This window comes from Malania oleifera, chromosome 3 (assembly GCF_029873635.1).
Source record: "Malania oleifera isolate guangnan ecotype guangnan chromosome 3, ASM2987363v1, whole genome shotgun sequence".
In the NCBI taxonomy this organism is placed as follows: domain Eukaryota; kingdom Viridiplantae; phylum Streptophyta; class Magnoliopsida; order Santalales; family Ximeniaceae; genus Malania; species Malania oleifera.
This window is the reverse complement of record NC_080419.1, coordinates 87,857,872-87,877,799: the sequence shown is the minus strand read 5'-3', so window position 1 is coordinate 87,877,799 and position 19,928 is coordinate 87,857,872.

Sequence of the window (19,928 nt, the reverse complement as noted above, 5' to 3'; positions counted from 1 at the left end):
GTATTTAATGTTATGATAATGATTTGCAAATGTATTTAAAATGATATCTATATAACCACACGCTGTATTTAATATATTGTTTCTTCCCTTATTGAGATGTGTCTCACCCGAATATGAATTTATCTTTTTCAGGATTTCCTCGAGATCGAGATTTGTGAGCTCGAGATTTTTATGGCATTATTGGAAAATAGAAAAAGAAAAGGGTATATTTCTATGTTAATTTTGAGGAATGTAAATATTTATGTTTTATGTCTTTATGTTTTAAGGATGTTGAGTAAGGAATGATTGTGAAACAACTGAATTGTTTTGAGAGTTATGTAGATTTATGAAAATGCAAGTGATGGATGATTTCTTATGGATTATAGTTAGAATTAGTAAACTCTGATATTATGTTATATGGAGATTATGTTTATGTTTTCCGCTGCGTATATTATGAATTATGGATTATCAGGATTTTATGAGGTATAATGCACTGAACCCAGGTTTAAGGGTTCAGGGCGTTACATTATGGTATCAAGGCAAAGGGGTAGTTACCCCGATCTTCGGCAGCTCTCGCTTATGAATGATTGTGGCAAAGTAAGACTCTCCGCCCGGGGACTTACTGAATTGAGGGACGGCGATACGTAACGCCTCAATCTCAGTGAGTGCTCTGATAGGTACCCGTTGTTGCCACAAGCGCAAGGCCCATAAGGAAAGTGACAACGCCCAAAAGGGGGATCGTTACAAGCCTCATTAATATCATTCACATTCCTTCTAAGCACCAACTAGTTGATATATTAACCAAGCCTCTTGGTTCAATCCATTTTCACCATCTTATTCACAAAATGGGAATGATCAATATCCATTCTCATCTTGAGGGGGGGTGTTTGTGACGCCTCGATTTTCGTACCAACTTTTTTTCTTAAAATCAATAATAAATAAATATTCATTCGTCAACAATAACATCCATAAATCGGCTATGTCAACAACCCTACAACCTTTCATACAACCCGACCCGCATTGGGTACCGAGTTAAGAGTTATTTTATTTATAAAACCTAATAGCGCAAAATAATACATACTTAACAATCAGAATACAATACCCAGAGTATCAACATAAATATATACATCACTATAACAGACTCAAAAACAACTCAACTCTAGGGGAATTACACCTCCCCTAGTCCAAAAACTCACCATGTGTGTCAGGGTCCCAACTCCCTATGATCATGGAGTTCTATCACCTGACCTATCCTTATTCCCTGAAAAATTTAGATAATTTGGGTGAGACACATCTCAATAAGAAGGAATAAAATATTTACAGTATGTGGTCATATGAGTTCAGTTATAATACACTTTATTTTTCAAATTAATATTTCATCTGAGAAAAATACACTGATAAACATATTCTCATAATCATATAGATATATAACACAAGTTCTTATAAGCTTTAAAATCATTTCTCAAATTTAATGATTTTCAACACATATTTACCCGCGAAATTCCTGAGAATAGGGAAGATTACCCGCCCATACAGATAGCTTCCCTCGGTCCTAACACGTTATGCTGCCAGAAATGGCCACATTTAATACCTATTAGAGCACTCACCTTACTCAGTAAACCCTCCGGCAAGAGTTTCACTTCGCCTCAATTATTTATTTTATAAAACACACACTCTTCCATTTCTCATAATCATTTCCCATTATAACTCATTACATATCTATGTATACATAAATTCACATTTACGTACTTTACATAATACAATAGATCATATAATTCCAATTCTCTACACATTCACGATTTCCATACTGAGCATACCTCCCCAACGGCATAAGTAGGAACTTTATACACATAATCTCCCTACTGAGCATACCTCCCCAACGACATCAGTAGGAACTTCACACACACACACACAATCTCCATACTGAGCATACTTCCCCAACGGCATTAGTGGGAAAGGAATACCACCCACCCCCCAATTATTGTGTAGTATTGGCATATCATCAATCATATTTCAGTATATCCCAATTCAGTTCAATATTAATATTCTCATCATTTTCTGTGCACTTTCCATCATCTCATAATAGTACATATCATATTTCACATATTTCCACATTTCCCAAAATACTCATATCAAACATTTGTACAATCTCATTTTTCATGCAAATAATTTCTACTCACATATAAATACTATATTTCATTATTTTTCACTAATCACATCAATAATTCTCATTTCAATATTTTCTCAGAAAATACTCATCCTTATATTTCACATTATTCAACATACATCGTATGTCACACAGTTTTCATCTAATATTCATAAAATATTAATTTCACACTCCAAAATATCACAATTTAAAATTACTCAAATGCCACACAATTTATCTGATACTTATATCATAACAATTTCCAGACAAAATACCATATGCTCATATTCACATATTAATTCAAACAATAATTATAAAAATACTATTATAATTTATTCCTCTTACCTGACTTACTGAGAGTCTCGTTAACACCCAGATCCTACGCCCTTGGCGTCTGAAACTCAACTCTTGCAATTTACATTTTTCCCAGATTAATTAACATATTTCTCCAAAATAGTACTCATCTAACCTTCCCTAGGCTCCATATACCTCAAATTAACATTTAAACTAATAATTAACACCCCCACTTAATTTTCTAAACTATGCTTGCGGGTTTCGAAATTACACCCACGGAGCTCACCTGGGCCCTAAATTCTGAAAATCCTATTTCAATCTCAGATACTCAATATTCTAGTATTTCTAAATTAATACTAATTAATTAAAAATAAACTCCTTCATAACCCCCTTATCCCAAATTTGGGGTTATGCCCACGATGACCCCACGAGAATTCTGTCCCGTTAGACTTGTAAAGAATCATCCCTAGATTCTTATGGTGGTGTTCATTCATCAATCAAGCTTATAATTTGCAAGAAATGAGGTAAAAAGAGACATTTGACTTACCCCAAGAGATACGTCTATGCTGCTCCTACCACCGATCTGTTCTGGTAGAAATGACCGTAGTAGAGAATGGAGTTTAGCAGTATCTTCCAGTTTTCGATTATGCGAGTATTCGTTGGGAAAAATGGGGAGAGAGGGAGAGAGAATGAGAGGAGAGAGAGAGAGACTGCGCAGGTCTTCTGCGCAGATGAACAAATGAAAAGAAAAGGGGAGGGGGGAAATCAATCTTCCTAAAGGATAGAGATCCTTCAAGAAGTTAACATTTATAATAATAATAATAATAATAATAATAATAATAATAATAATAATAATTAATCAATATTAATAATATATATTTTATTAATTTAAAAAATTAATTTTAATTATTTTTTTCCTTTTTTTAAACAAATTTAATTAACTAATTAATTAATTAATTTTTTTGGAATCACTCAACCAATCTTGTATAGCCCTTTTTAGGGTTATTACATTCTCCCCTCCTTATAAAAATTTCTTTCTCGAAATTTGCTATTCCTCAGCTTTTCATCCTTAAAGAGAAACACCCCAATTTTATTAATTACCCTTACTTATGGCAGAGGAACACCGTGGTTACAACAAGGGTTCTGGGAGATTACAACTTTTCCAAAATTCTCCCAAAGCCATTCACGTTCAAAATTAAAAACTCTATTTATCCTACGTTACACTATACAAATAAAAATGGACGGTATTATTCCATTTATTTTCACTGGCTCAACCCTAAACTCCACTGAATAAGTGTGGATATCTCTGGCGCATCTGATCTTCTAGTTCCTAGGAAGCCTCCTCAATGGCATGATTGTGCCACAAAACTTTTACCAGTGGAATCTTCTTCGTGTATAGCTCCTACTCCTTCTAGTCAAGAACCTGCACTGGCACTTCTTCATAAGTTAAGGTATCACCCAACTCCAGTACCTCATAGCTGATCACATAGGAGGGATCTGGGACGTATTTCCTCAGCATAGCAACGTGGAATACGTCATGGATCCTAGACAGGATCGATGGTAATGCCAACCGATAGGCAACTGGACCCACTTTTTCAAGAATCTCAAATGATCCAATATACCTAGGGCTCATCTTACCCTTCCTCCCGAACCTCATAACTCCCTTCATCGGCACCACTTTCAGGAGTACGTGATCTCCTATGTAAAACTGCAATTCTCGCCAGCGATTATCTGTGTAACTCTTCTGCCGGCTCTATGCTATTTGGATCCTATCTTTGATGAGTCTAACTTTATCCTGGGTCTGCTGTATCAGCTCTGACCCCAATATCTATCTCTCCCCAATCTCATCCCAATACAACGGGGATTTGCACCTTCTGCCATACAGCGCCTCATATGGTGCCATCCCAATGATGGCCTAGTAGTTATTGTTATACGCAAACTCGACTAGTGGCAAATATTGCATCCAATAACCTCCAAAGTCTAGCACACATGCTCGCAGCATATCCTCCAGAATCTGTATCGTCCTCTCTGTCTGCCCATCTATCTGAGGATGAAAAGTTGTGCTGAACGACAATTGAGAACCCATGGCCCCTTGCAAACTCTTTTAAAAACGAGATGTGAATTGTGGGTCTCTGTTTGAAACTATGGACACTAGCACACCATGGAGTCTAACTATCTTCTGGATATATAACTCGGCTAATCTGTCCATGGAGTAGCTAACTCTGATTGGCACAAAGTGAGCAGTCTTTGTCAATCGATCCACCACTACCCAAATAGCGTCCTATCCATGCAACGCCGACGATAATCCTGTGATGAAATCCATCACTATATGCTCCCACTTCTACTCAGGAATGTGGAGTGGTCGCAATGATCCCACCGGTCTCTGATGTTCAGCTTTCACTTGCTAGTACGTCAAATACTTATCCACATACTGGGCTATCTCCCTCTTCATATTTGTCCACCAAAAGAACTTTCGAAGATCCTTGTACATTTTAGTGCAACTCGAATGTACAGTATATAGAGACCGATGTGCTTCCTCCAGAATGACTTTCTTGATCTTAGGATCGGCATAAACGCATAACCTGGTACGGAACCATAAGGCTCCATCATCTAAGATGCTGAACTTTATTTCTTGACCGTCATGTACCTTCCCCATAAGCTCTACTAGTTCTGCATCATTTCTCTGTGTTGCTTTAATCATCTCCTGTAAAGTCAACTGCAAAACTAAGTCAGCAACAAATGCTTGGTGATCGCCCTCTACCAGCTCCACATCGAGCCTCTCTAGATCCATCTGGATCAGATGCTAAATCTCCACTGCAAACATAGATGAATCCACTGATTTCTGACTTAAAGCATCAGCGACCACATTAGCCTTCCCTGGGTGGTAGCTAATAATGCAGTCGTAATCCTTTATTAGATCCATCCATCTCCTCTGCCTCATATTTAATTCCTTCTATGTGAAGAAATACTTTAAGTTTTTATAGTTAGTAAATATCTCACACCTACCCCCATATAGATAGTGTCTCCAAATCTTCAGTGCGTAAACAACCACTACTAATTCTAGATCATGGGTAGGGTAGTTCTTCTCATATTCTTTCAACTGTCGTGAGGCATAGGCTATCACTCTCCCTCGTTGCATCAACACGCATCCAAGCCCTTTATGGGATGCATCACTATAAATTACGAATCGCTCTTCTCCTAAAGGAATCGTCAACACAGGCATAGTGATGAGTCGTTGCTTCAATTCCTAGAAGCTCTGTCCACATTCATCAGACCACTCAACTTCACTCCCTTGCTGGTCAATCTAGTCAATGGGCCTGACAGTCTAGAGAAGCCCCCAACAAACCTGCAATAGTATCTAGCCAATCCTAGGAAACTCCTAATCTCGTGCACGTTCTTTGGTCGTACCCAGTCTACTACGGCCTCAATCTTACTCGGATCAATAGAAATACCACCTCTGGTTATAACGTGTCCAAGGAAGGTAACCTGTTCCAGTCAGAACTCGCACTTCTTGAGCTTCACATATAGCTTCTTCGCTCGCAACACCTGAAGCACTATACTCAGATGTTCCTCATGCTCCTCTAGGCTCTTTGAATACACCAGTATATCATCAATAAATACTACCACAAATAGGTCCAAGTACTGGTTAAAGACTCCGTTCATCGAATCCATAACACTGCAGAAGCATTTGTCAACCCAAACGGCATAACCAGAAATTCATAGTAACCATACCGTGTTCTAAATGTCGTCTTCGGAACATCTTCCGCCCTGACTTTCACCTAATGGTACCCAAAGCGTAAGTCTATCTTCGAGAAGATCTATGTCCCCTGTAACTGATCAAACAAATCATCGATACGTAGGAGCGAGTATTTATTCTTGATAGTTACTTTGTTTATTTCCCAATAGTCGATGCATAACCTCATCGACCCATCCTTCTTCCTCACAAATAAAACTGGTGCTCCCCAGGGCGACACACTAGGTCGAATAAACCCCTTATCTAACAGTTCCTGCAACTGTTCTTTCAATTCTCTAAGCTATGCTGGTGCCATTCTATATGGTGCCTTTGAAATAGGCGATGTCCCTAGAACCAGATCAATAACGAACTCTACCTCACAATCAAGAGGTAGTCCCGAAAAATCTTCAGGGAATACATCAGAATAATCCCTCATCACTGGAATATCCTCGACCCTCAGCTCCCCTTCTGATACTATCTTCACACAGCCTAAATATCCCTGACAGCCTTTTAATAGCAATCTACGTGCCCGAATAGCAGATAGTAACTGAGGTGGGGTGTGCACACGTGATCCCACGAATTTGCACTCCTGTCCCTCTGGAGGTCTGAACACTACCTCCCTCTGATGGCAATCAATGCTGACATAGTGGGCAACTAGCCAGTCCATACCCAAGATTACCTTAAACTCATGCATCTCTAAAATCACCAGATTAGCTAACAAAGACCTCCCCTGAATATCCATTGGACAATCCCTGAGTACCTTTCTACATATCCCTATAGCCCCGTCGGCGTAGCAACAGACAAACTAATATCCAACTGCTGAGGCTCAAATCCACACAACTTCACATATTCTGGGTGATAAAAGAATGCATCGCCTCAGAATCAAAAAGGATAGTAGATTTAAATGACAGTATTGAAACAGTACATGTCACCACATCTCCTTCTGCCTCAGCATCTCCTGGCCTCAGTACATACACTCGTGCGGAGTAGTATTCCTCTGATGTCCACCTCGAGATGCCTGATAGCTTCCTCTATATGGTTGAGGAGCAGTCGCTACCACTAGTGGTGCCTGATAGTTTCTCGCAATATTTCTAGGTTGGTGGCACTAATAACAGACAACTTCCCTCGTTTGGCACCCTCCTGGATGCCTCCTCAAACATCTGGGGCAAGGAGGGAGCATTTTTCTGCCCTGTACTGCTCGTTATCCTTCTCCCTGTCGTCGTCCCCCTCTATTATCATATCTCCTCCCACGGCCCTCGACTGGACCCTGCCTGAAAGTCAGAAGGTGCGAACATCTTCCTCTAACTCTGTGCTGCTGCGCCTCTCTATATGCTGCTCTCAATCACCGCAGCCCTGTCCACTATCTCTGAGAAGATCTGAGCTCGGAAGCCTACCACCTGCTCATACAGATTCTGCCTCAAGCCCTCCTCAAACTTCCTTGCCTTCATCTCCTCATCTAACACCATATATGGGGCAAATCAAGACAGCTCAAAAAATCTCGTTGCGTATTGCTGCACTGTCATAGACCCCTGTGTCAGATACAAAAACTCTAATGCGTTTGCACTCGTGATCATAACAGGAAAGTACCGCTCGAAGAAAATCTCCTTGAAGCGACTCCACGTCATCGCTAAAGGGTCAGGCCTATACTCCTCAAGTAATCTCACTGACCTCCACCAGCGCTTTGCTTCCCTAGACAATTTAAATGTAGCAAATAACACCTTCTGCTTGTCTGTACATGAGAGGACTGCCAGTATATCTTCTATGTCCTGAACCCAGTTCTCTGCTACTAGTGGGTCTGCTCCTCCAACAAAAGACGGGGGTCACATACACGTGAACTGCTTGATCGTGCAGCTCGGCTCCCTCGAGCTCCTAGCCATCTCAGCTATCACCTGCTAAGTGATGCTACGCAACACCGAGTCAAGGTCTGCTCCACCCATACTGGAAGGTCCTACTCCATCACCTCTCGCATTTGTGTTACTATTCCCCAGATCCATCTTGCAAAGGAAGCAACTAATCTCAGCATACAATTACTATCACACAACCCATACACTACTATAATTCATGAATTACCCTTCTACGACCATTTATCTCCACATCCATAACCCTCATTTAAGATTCAGTCCTACCACTCAAAAACAAGACCCAGCAATAGTATCCATGGTTTCCCTAAAATCGTCACCCCAGGAAAAACACAGAAAAAACCCCGGTACTCCTACCTCTAGGCCGCAAGATAGAATCTTAAATTCCCATCTCATCCTCTAACAATCACTAACTCATATTTCAATCTACCCATCACCTATTTTCCTCAAAATTCATTCCTATACTCTAGTATTGTATTCCGCTATCTACTTAAGTCTACATAACTTAGCAACTTGGCTCCGATACCAAACTGTGACGCCTTGATTTTCGTACCAATTTTTTTCTTAAAATCAATAATAAATAAATATTCATTCGTCAATAATAACATCCATAAATCGGCCACGTCAACAACCCTACTACCTTTCATACAACCCGACCCCCATTGGGTACCGAGTTAAAAGTTATTTTATTTATAAAATCTAATAGCGGAAGATAATACATACTTAACAACCAGAATACAATACCTAGAGTATCAACATAAATATATACATCACCAAAATAGACTCAAAAAAAATTCAACTCTAGGAGAATTACACCTCCCTTAGTCCAGAAACTCACCTTGTGTGTCAGGGTCCCAGCTTCCTATGATCACGGAGCTCTATCACCTGGCCTATCCCTATTCTCTGAAAAATTTAGATAATTTGGGTGAAACACATCTTAGTAAGAAGGAATAAATTATTTACAGTGTGTGGCCATATGAGTTCAGTTATAACACACTTTATTTTTCAAATTAACATTTCATCTGAGAAAAATACACTGATAAACATATTCTTATAATCATATAGATATACAACACAAGCTTTTATAAGCTTTAAAATCATTTCTCAAATTCAATGATTTCCAACACATATTTACCCACGAAGTTCCTGAGAATAGGGAAGATTACCCGCTCATACAGGTAGCTTCCCTCTGCCCAAACACGTTATACTGCTAAGAATTGGCACATCTGATACCTATCAAGGCACTCACCTTACTCAGTAAGCCCTCAAGCGGAGAGTTTCACTTCGCCTCAATTATTTATTTTATAAAACACACACTCTTCCATTTCTCATAATCATTTCTTATTCTAACTCATTACATATCTATGTATACATAAATTCACATTTACATACTTTACATAATACAATAGATCACATAATTTCAATTCTCAACACATTCACGATTTCCATACTGAGCATACCTCCTCAACGGCATCAGTAGGAATCTCATAACACAATTTCCATATTGAGTATACCTCCCCAATGGCATCAGTAGGAACCTCACAACACAATTTCCATACTGAGCATACCTCCCCAACGACATTAGTAGGAACCTCACAACACAATTTCCATACTGAGCATACCTCCCCAACGGCATCAATAGGAACCTCACAACACAATTTTCATACTGAGCATACCGCCCCAACGGCATCAGTAGGAACTTTACAACACAATTTCCATACTGAGCATACCTCCCTAATGGCATCAGTAGGAACTTCGCCACACAATTTCCATACTGAGCATACTTCCCCAACGACATCAGTGGGAAAGTGAGAACACCCAAAAGGGGGGTCGTTACAAGCCTCATTAATATCATTCACATTCCTTCTAAGCACCAACTAGTTGATATATTAACCAAGCCTCTTGGTTTAATCCATTTTCATCATCTTATTTATAAAGTGGGAATGATCAATATCCATTCTCATCTTGCAGGGGGGGGGTGTTTGTGATGCCCCGATTTTCGTACCAATTTTTTTCTTAAAATCAATAATAAATAAATATTCATTCATCAACAAAAACATCCATAAATCAGTCACGTCAACAACCCTACTACCTTTCATACAACCCGACTCGCATTGCGTACCGGGTTAAGAGTTATTTTATTTATACCTAACAGCGGAAGATATTACATACTTAACAACCAGAATACAATACCCAGAGTATCAACATAAATATATACATCACCATAACAGACTCAAAAATAACTCAACTCTAGGGGAATTACACCTCCCCTAGTCCAAAAACTTACCCTGTGTGTCAAGGTGCCAGCTCTTTATGATCATAGAGTTCTATCACCTGGCCTATCCCTATTCCCAAAAAAATTTAGATAATTTGGGTGAGACACATTTCCGTAAGAAGGAATAAATTGTTTACAGTGTGTGGTCATATGAGTTCAGTTATAACATACTTTATTTTTCAAATTAACATTTCATCTGAGAAAAATACACTGATAAACATATTCTCATAATCATTTAAATATACAACACAAGCTTTTATAAGTTTTAAATCATTTCTCAAATTCAATGATTTCCAACACATATTTACTTACGAAGTTTCTGAGAATATGGAAGATTACCCGCCCATACAGGTAGCTTCCCTCGGCCTTAACACGTTATGCTACCAGGAATGGCCACATCTGATACCTATCAAGGCACTCACCTTACTTAGTAAGCCCTCGGGCGGAGAGTTTCACTTCGCCTCAATTATTTATTTTATAAAGCACACATTTTTCCATTTCTCATAATCATTTCCCATTCTAACTCATTACATATCTATGTATACATAAATTCACATTTACGTACTTTACATAATACAATAGATCACATAATTCCAATTCTCAACACATTCATAATTTCCATACTGAGCATACCTCCACAACGGCATCAATAGGAACCTCACAACACAATTTCCATACTAAGCATACCTCCCCAACGGCATCAATAGGAACCTCACCACACAATTTCCATACTGAGCATACCTCCCCAACGGCATTAGTAGGAACTTCATAACACAATTTCCATACTGAGCATACCTCCCCAACGGCATCAGTAGGAACTTCGCCACGCAATTTCCATACTGAGCATACCTCCCCAACGGCATCAGTAGGAACTTCATACACACAATCTCCCTACACACGTACCTCCCCAACGGCATCAGTACGAACTTCACACACACGCACACAATCTCCATACTGAGCATACCTCCCCAACAGCATCAGTAGGAAAGGAATATCACCCACCCGCAATTATTGTGCAGTATTGGCATATCATCAATCATATTTCAATATATCTCAATTCAGTTCAATATAAATATTCTCATCATTTTTTGTGCACTTTCCATCATCTCATAATAGTACATATCATATTTCATGTATTTCCACATTTCCCAAAATACTCATATTAGTAATTTGTACAATCTCATTTTTTATGCAAATAATTTCTACTCACATATAAATACCATATTTGATTATTTTTCACTAATCACATTAATAATTCTCATTTCAATATTTTCTCATAAAATACTCATCGTTATATTTCACATTTTTCAACATACATCGTATGCCACACAGTTTTCATCTAATATTCATAAAATATTAATTTCACACTCCAAAATATCACATTTTAAAATTACTCAAATGCCACACAATTCATCTGATATTTATATCATAATAATTTGCAGACAAAATATCATTTGCTCATATTCACATATTAATTCAAACAATAATTCTAAAAATACTGTTATAATTTATTCCCCTTACCTGACTTACTGAGAGTCTTGTTAACACCTAGATCCTACGCCCTTGGCGTCCGAAATTCAACTCCTATAATTTACATTTTTTCCAGATTAATTAACCTATTTTTTCCAAAATAATACCCATCTAACCTTCCCTAAACTCCATATACCTTAAATTAACATTTAAATTAATATTTAACACCCCCACTTAATTTTCTGAACTATGCCTGCGGGTTCCAAAATTACACCCGCGGAGCTCACCCAAGTCCTAAATTCCGAAAATCTTATTTCAACCTCAGATACTCAATATTCTAACTTTATAAATTAATAATAATTAATTAAAAATAAGCCCCTTAATAACCTCCTTATCCCAAATTTGGAGTTGTGCCCACGACGACCCCACGAGAATTTCGTCCCGCTAGACTTGTCGAAAATCATCTATAGATTCTCATGATGGTGTTCGTTCGTCAATCGGGCTTATAATTTGTAAGAAACAAAGTAAAAAGGGAGATTTAGCTTACCCCAGGAGATACGTCTACGCCGCTCCTACCACCGATCCGCTCCGGTAGAAATGACGGCAGCGAAAAATGGAGTCCAACAGTATCTTTCGATTTTCGATCAGGCGAGTATTCATCGGAAAAAATGAGGAGAGAGAGAGAGAGAGAGAGAGAGAGAGAGAGAGAATGAAAGGAGAGAAAGAGAGACTACGCAGATCTCCTGCGCTGATGAACAAATGAAAAGAAAAAGGGAGGGGGAAAATCAATCTATCCTTCAAGAAGTTAACATTTATAATAATAATAATAATTAATTAATTAATATAAATAATAATATATTTTATTAATAAAATAAAAATAAATTTTAATTATTTTTTTTAAAAAAAAATTAATTAACTAATTAATTAATTAATTAGTTGTTTTTTTTTTTTTGAATCACACCACCAATCTTGTATAGCTCTTTTTAGGGCTATTACTGTGTTGGAGGTTACAAGATGACCTGGAGCAAGATCAAGAAACAAACTAAATACACCAAGCTGTTATAATTGATATGGGCAATTAAATTAGTTGTCCAAATGGTTGTTATTGTATCTATATAAGAAACCTACTTGTATATCATATAATTCAATTCAATGAAGATGAAAAATATTATTTTCTTACTTTTCTTTCTGTTTTCCAAAGCTTTTCTATATTTTACATTAGGAGTAAGGATATTCCTTTGAAGGTAACATATATAACTACTCTTGCACCCTAGTAGTGTCATATTTTACAATGTGGTACTTGATCAGATTTTGAAAGTGCATTCATGCCTAAACATATAATGAAACACAGAAGAATATACATAAATACATACATACATACATAAATATGGTAAAAATGATAATTTCATCATCGAAGTGTTATGTCATTAAAAAAAATCAAATTTTAGAAGCTACAATTCAACTGTAGTGGCAAATGTCTTAGGTAACAAAAATGTTTAAGTTGAGGGTTAGATATTACAATGTCAACATGATATGCCAAATAATGAACAAAACATAAGTTAGAACAACTTGTCAAAACAAGAATCATGGTAATTGGTATATGATAACTACATCGGTAAGGCAAGAGTTACATACTGTAAATCAAGGCAACCTGCCACAAAAATAAACCAAAAATAAGATATAGGCGCGCTAAGAAAGAGTATTAGTACTAAGAGTGAGCATTTGATCTGTTCGGTGAATTCGTTTAATTAAGAGAATTAATCGAAAAATTTTAGTTAAAAAATCTTATTAATCAAACCGACCGAATCGAATTTTGGTTAAATTAATTAACCGATTTCAACCGATTTAATATTCTAATTATATATATAGTATAGATTCTTAATATATATATATATAATATATAAAAAATAAATAAAATTTTAGTATATATATATATATATATAATATATAAAATATTTTAATAGATAATATATATAATTATTTATTATTAATTTATACTATTTGGTTAATCGAATTAATCGAACCCAAAAACCAAACTGAAAATCGAAAATCAAAATTTAATAAAAATGAAAATCGAACTGAATCGAATAAATTTTTAATGGAGCTGAACCGATCAAATTTATCCGATTAATTCAGTTTTAATCGAATTATGCTCACCCCAAATTAGTGTCATCAATCATTAATATTTACGATGCTTTTTGGTGAGGTTTGCATATTATACTAAAATTAATTTAGGGAAATGTACCAACTAAGAACAGTAGTGACGCCTAGTCTTTGGACGAGGGTACACATATATTATAATACTATTGATTGGTGGATTCAATGTGGAAATGGCATAAACCTAAGTTGATTGAGGCTATAGCAAGCATATTCCCTTCCCCTCTGAAAAAAGTCATCATCGTTGGTGGCCCACTATGGCAAAATTGGGTTCTCTAAATTTCGATACCCAAGTTCCTTAGTTATTAGCCTATAGTCACATGCCAACGTAGCTTGTCAATTCCTAAACTCTTTGATTGGACCGATTGCTCCTAACCCAATAAAATGAAATACCCAAAAGTTAGATTGCGCCATTACTAATATAAAATAAGAATAAAAAAATCCACTCCGAAAGACTACAAACAGGGAACAGAGTAAATTTAATTAAATGTTATTTTTTCGTGGCGAAAAGGAATAAGCAGCGATCAGTGATCAGCTTTGGCGAGGACACTGACAAGGACGCCCCCGCCGCAAAAAGGATAGTGAGAGAGGTCCAGCTGGTTTTGAGCATAATTGAGTTTTAACTGAATTAATTAATTAAATTAAATTTGATTCGATGTCTTGTCCCTTCCAGGCAATTGGAAATTGTACCTAATATCTTATTACGAATAATTTAATAAATTTAGTTATTCATTTTCGATTTAATTATAAAGAAAATAAATTTTGGTTAACTGATTTAACCAAATTATGTAATTAATTAATAATTAAATATAAATAATATAATTTAGGATTCCCATAATTTCTTGAATTCATAAAATTTCCAAATTATGCAATTAATTAATAATTAAATATAAATTATTAAGTTAAATTTTGAAAGCATACAAATTACATTATCATATTTTTTTTATAATTAATTATAATTTAATTCAGTTAAATTCGAATAATCGAATTAACCGAAAATTCGATTCGATTAGGTATGGTTCGGTTGAGTGTAATTTGATCGGTTTGGTTGTAATGGAGAGTTAATTGAAAAAATTTGATTAACTAGCCGAATTGATTGAATTGATCGATTGCAGACCCCTATTGTCAGTGGCTCCAACCCCTCCAGCATACATTTTATTTGCAATATTAAGTATATTTTATAAAATAAATTTTCTAAAAATTTTAATTCTTAAAATAAAATATTTATTTTATAATAATATTTTTATTTATTTTGCATTTATAAGAATTTCATGGACATATACGAGGTTGAACCTTATGTGAATGTTTGGTTAAATGTTGGAATCCTAACAAATATTTCAATATATAGAGGATAATTATATTTTTAGGACAAATAATTATTGAGAATAAGTACTTAATTAAATCCATAACATAAATTTTTTAAGAATTAAAATTAAAAAATAAAAATTTAAATAATACAATTAATTGAAATAGTTGAGGTAATATGGTATTTAAATATTGATAATTAAATTGTATTATTATAATACAATAATAATATAATTTTTATTTTATTAAAATTTATTATTTAAAATATAATAATAGAGTGTAATATATACTTAGATTATAGAATCATTGATTGTCCATTTTTTTGTAAATAATAAGAGCAATTAAGTCTAAAAAAAGTAGGATTTTCATGAGAATCGAATTCTCAAGAGAATCAGATTTTCATAAAACTTACCCACGGAGGAGATGCCCATGTTTTGTGGGAATTTGCCATTCCTAGAAATGCCGAAATGTCTTCAATGTAAAATTTCAATATCAAGCAAATGTTGGAAAGAAATGAGGAAAAATGTCGCTAGTTAATTAAACACCTTAGTTTGGTTTCTTATTCATTTTTAAAAAAGACCTTTTAGAAAAGAGCTGTTGAAAAGGAACTTATTGATATTATTATAAAAATATTTTATCTCTTTGCAAGAAGGGAGTTAGAAAAAGAAGAAAAAAAAAAAGTAGCCTTTGAATATTTAGTAAAAAAGTCATGAGTATTAATAATAATAATAATAAAGTCATAAGGTATTTGAAAGGACTTAAATGGATGTGTATTTTTAGAAATATAATTAATACTGTAGACACCCTTTTTTTTCCAAGGGTCAAATGTAACAAGAAAATACAAATTCTATTTTTATACAATTACAACAATAGAAAAATACAAATAAATAAATAAAATACAATAGAAAAATAAAAAAAAATAAAGCACAAAACAACAAAGAGAGATGGGGGAGGAGAAAAAAACGAAAGTTTCGTGCATCTTGGAGACAACTAAGAAAGAGGGAGGGAGAAAAGAAAACTATTTGCTGAAAATTCAGGATTGGAGGTGCCTGCGCAACCAGCTTAATCTTGACTATCAAATGGTAATTTTTAGTCCGATTGAGCTGAAATTTTGACATATTGTTCATGATTCATCTTTCTTCATTCTGGTCAATCAGAGTGTTATTTAGAACTTTGTAACTTTGTTTTAGTGGCTTGGGCTGAGCCTCATTACAGCAGTAGCTTTAGGATTGAAGGTGTCTGTGCAATCAATTTGATCTAGACAATCGGATAGTGATTTCTTATCCGATTGAGTTGAAATTTTGATAAGTTGTTCATGACTCATCATTATCCATTCTGATTGATCAGATTATCATTTGGAGTTATGTAACTTCAGTTTCGTGGCTTGGACAACAGTCTTATCGTGGCAGTAGCTTTAGGTAAAGAAAAGTCTTTAAAAATTCAAGAAAATTTAAAAAAAAATGAAAAATTTTAGAAAAGTTCTACAAAAATTTTGAAAAATTGAGAGATGTTTTAAAGATTATTTTGCTTAAAATTTTGTGATTTTGCTTGTTTTTGTGTGTGTGCATCCTTATGATTTTAAAAAAAAATACAATAAGGTATTTTACACCTCACCTGTATTAGTTCTAATGGGAGTTTATCTAACAAGATCCCCACATTTGGAAGTCTTATTTGTAGTGATTCCAAATAATAATAATAATAATAATTTATTATTATTATTATTAATTAAATATATAATATACTAATATAATATTATAATAATATATATTTTACATATATAGATTAAGGTTATCTTGAAAGTACAGAGAGCCATCCGTCTCTCTCTTGTCTCTCTCTCCCTCGCCATCTCTCTCTCTCTCTCTCTCTCTCTCTCTCTCTCTCTCTCTCTCTCTCTCTCTCTCTCTCAATTTCTCAGCAAATTCTCGGTTAATTGAAAAACGGAAAATACCATTGGGTTTCATTTCCAGTCACCAACGTTTTAACTGGGGTGATTTCGTCGTTAGGGCGTCGCAGGCACCACTCTTGGATAAGGTAAGCGGAATAGATTATGTCAGTTTATTTTGAAAATATTTTTGATTAAATTGTAATATTTGGTTTCAAGAAATACATGATTTTCTGAGCATTTGGGCTTATGAGAATGGTAATTTTGAATTATTATATGTATGCTTTGGGAAATAAATTTTAATTAAATTAAACTGCGAGGTTTTGATCAGATCGTAATTTTTGGGAATATATTCTAATTAAGTTAAGCTCCACGGATTTGCTTAAATAAGATTTTTTGGGAATATTTTAGAGTTAAATTAAATTTCGGGGATTTGATCATATTCAGGTTTTTAAAATATATTGAGGATTAAATTTAAAAATAGGGAATTGATCATACCTGCGTTATGGTTTTATTTCCAGTATTAGCAGGTGCACCCGGGATTCCCTGGTTAAGGCGGGATGCATCCCTGTATATATGTATGTGTGGTATCAAAAAATGTTTATTTATTTTACTAGCACTCCGGGTCCATATGGCGGGTCGGGGTGCTACATTATTACTTTTGATATTGTACTTTGGCTTTCCAAGCATTTTAACTCAATTGTACATGTAATAACCAAAAAAAAAATATGTGTAGAATAATAATAATAATGGTCATTTAACTAGTATCAAAACGAAGTGTTTCTCTATTAGGATTCTTGATTCCATGTTTAATGCCTAACAAAGACCTTGTCCAAGCTAGTACTCAAAGATATTGTGGCTCAGTCGCTCCCTGGAGGTCGGCCTGGTCAAAATAGAATTTCATATGATAAACAGGATAGATATTATTTGTATACGTAAATAAGTATATAAAATAATATTTTGACTAACATAATTTGTAAAAATATTATGATAAAATAATAATAATATAGGTATCCTATGCAGGGCCCACATGAGTCCCGAAGCCGTGTGGGGGTCCACATGAGTCTCGAAGCTGTGTAGGACTCTTAAAATCGTAGGAGAGCTATTAGAGTTATGTAAGACCTACTTGAGTCTCAAAGTTGTGTGGGGCCTACAAGACCATGTAGGGCTTACATGAGTTTTCAAAATCCGAACTTAATTCTTTTTTAAAAAAAATAAAAATAAAAATAATACTAAAACATAGTTTAAAAATAATAACAATGATAATAATAATGATTTTAAAAAAATAATATTAATTAATTAAGTAAATTAATTAAATGAAAGTGTCGGCAATCACTCCCATTTTCCCCACATGATCCCCATCCCCATCTTATACTTAACACATACCTAACTCATACCATGTCTATTCTTTAATTTTAAAAAAATTATAATTTCACCCTTCTCCCCACACTTTTACAAATTTTATTTTCCTTCCTAAAATTTTTCTATAAATAGGAAGCTCTCAACTTTTATTTTTCAAAAAAAATTTTCAAAGGAAAAGAAGGATTAGTGAGTGAAAGAATTAGTGGTGGAGGGAGGATTTTTATTATAATTAAATTCTTAGTCGCCCACTCTTTCCGATCTCATTTTTTTGAGATATTCGTAGCACAAGGTAAAAGAAGACGTAAGTAAATTTGATTATGTTATACTTTTATTAAAATTCACATCCGAATTTATTTATAAGTAAATTCGATTATGTTAGATTTTTATTTGAATTTTTTATCCGAATTTATTTGTAAGTAAATTTTTATTTTTATTAAAATTTATACCCGAATTTATTGGTAAGTAAATTTGTTTATGTCAGATTTTTATTTATACCCAAGTTTATTTATAAGTAAATTTTGATTATGCTAGTTATTTTCATAAAATTCTCTCAAATTTTTTTTACACATGTTTAATTATACTAGTTTTATCTTTAATATACTTACGTTTATTTTTGAGTCAAGAAATGTTCTAAACCCCTCGGGTATTTTACAGCATTAATTTTTATTCAAGAAAATATTTTTAACACGAAAATTGTGTGGTATAAGCTTATTTTTAAGTTGCATATTTCACGAAAATATGAGTAAAAATTATATGAGTTGATTTTTACGTTGTGTATTTCATGAAAATATGAGTAAAAATAATATTTTCATGATATTATTGTAATTTTATAAATTCTATAATAACATGTTTTTAAAATCCCTTATGGCACAGATGATACAAAAAATTACGAATACTCGGTACCGGAGCTTAAAGTTTAAACGGATCAGAATACACCCACGCTGTTTGCAGAGTGGTTTCATATGATAGTGAATTTCTATTGAGTGCACACCTAGGTCGGACCAGGGTTTAATAAGGAAAATCTCACTTAATGATTATGTATGTTAATTTAATTTGGTCGGCCAGTCAGGTAAGTCTAGTATTCGGACCGCACAACTTAGTCATGAGGGTAAACATGACTTACAACTAATAGGCCTAAAGGTGGTTTTTACAATATATGTTTATACATATTTAATTACATGTACGGAATTATTGATGATTTGAAAGAAAAATATATGTTTATATGAAAATGGTCATTCTTGTGCCTAAATGATGATCTAAATGAAACGTATAAGGAAAAGTATATGTATGTGTATATATATATATATATATATATATATATATATAATTAAATTTTATTATTATAGTTGATGGTAAAAAATTTTATACAAAAATTTTTCAATTTATTTTAGAAGCAGTTTTGAAGTTAGAGTATTAAATATTGTTTTACGAAATTTTAAAAGTTCATTTTGGCCACACACTAATAA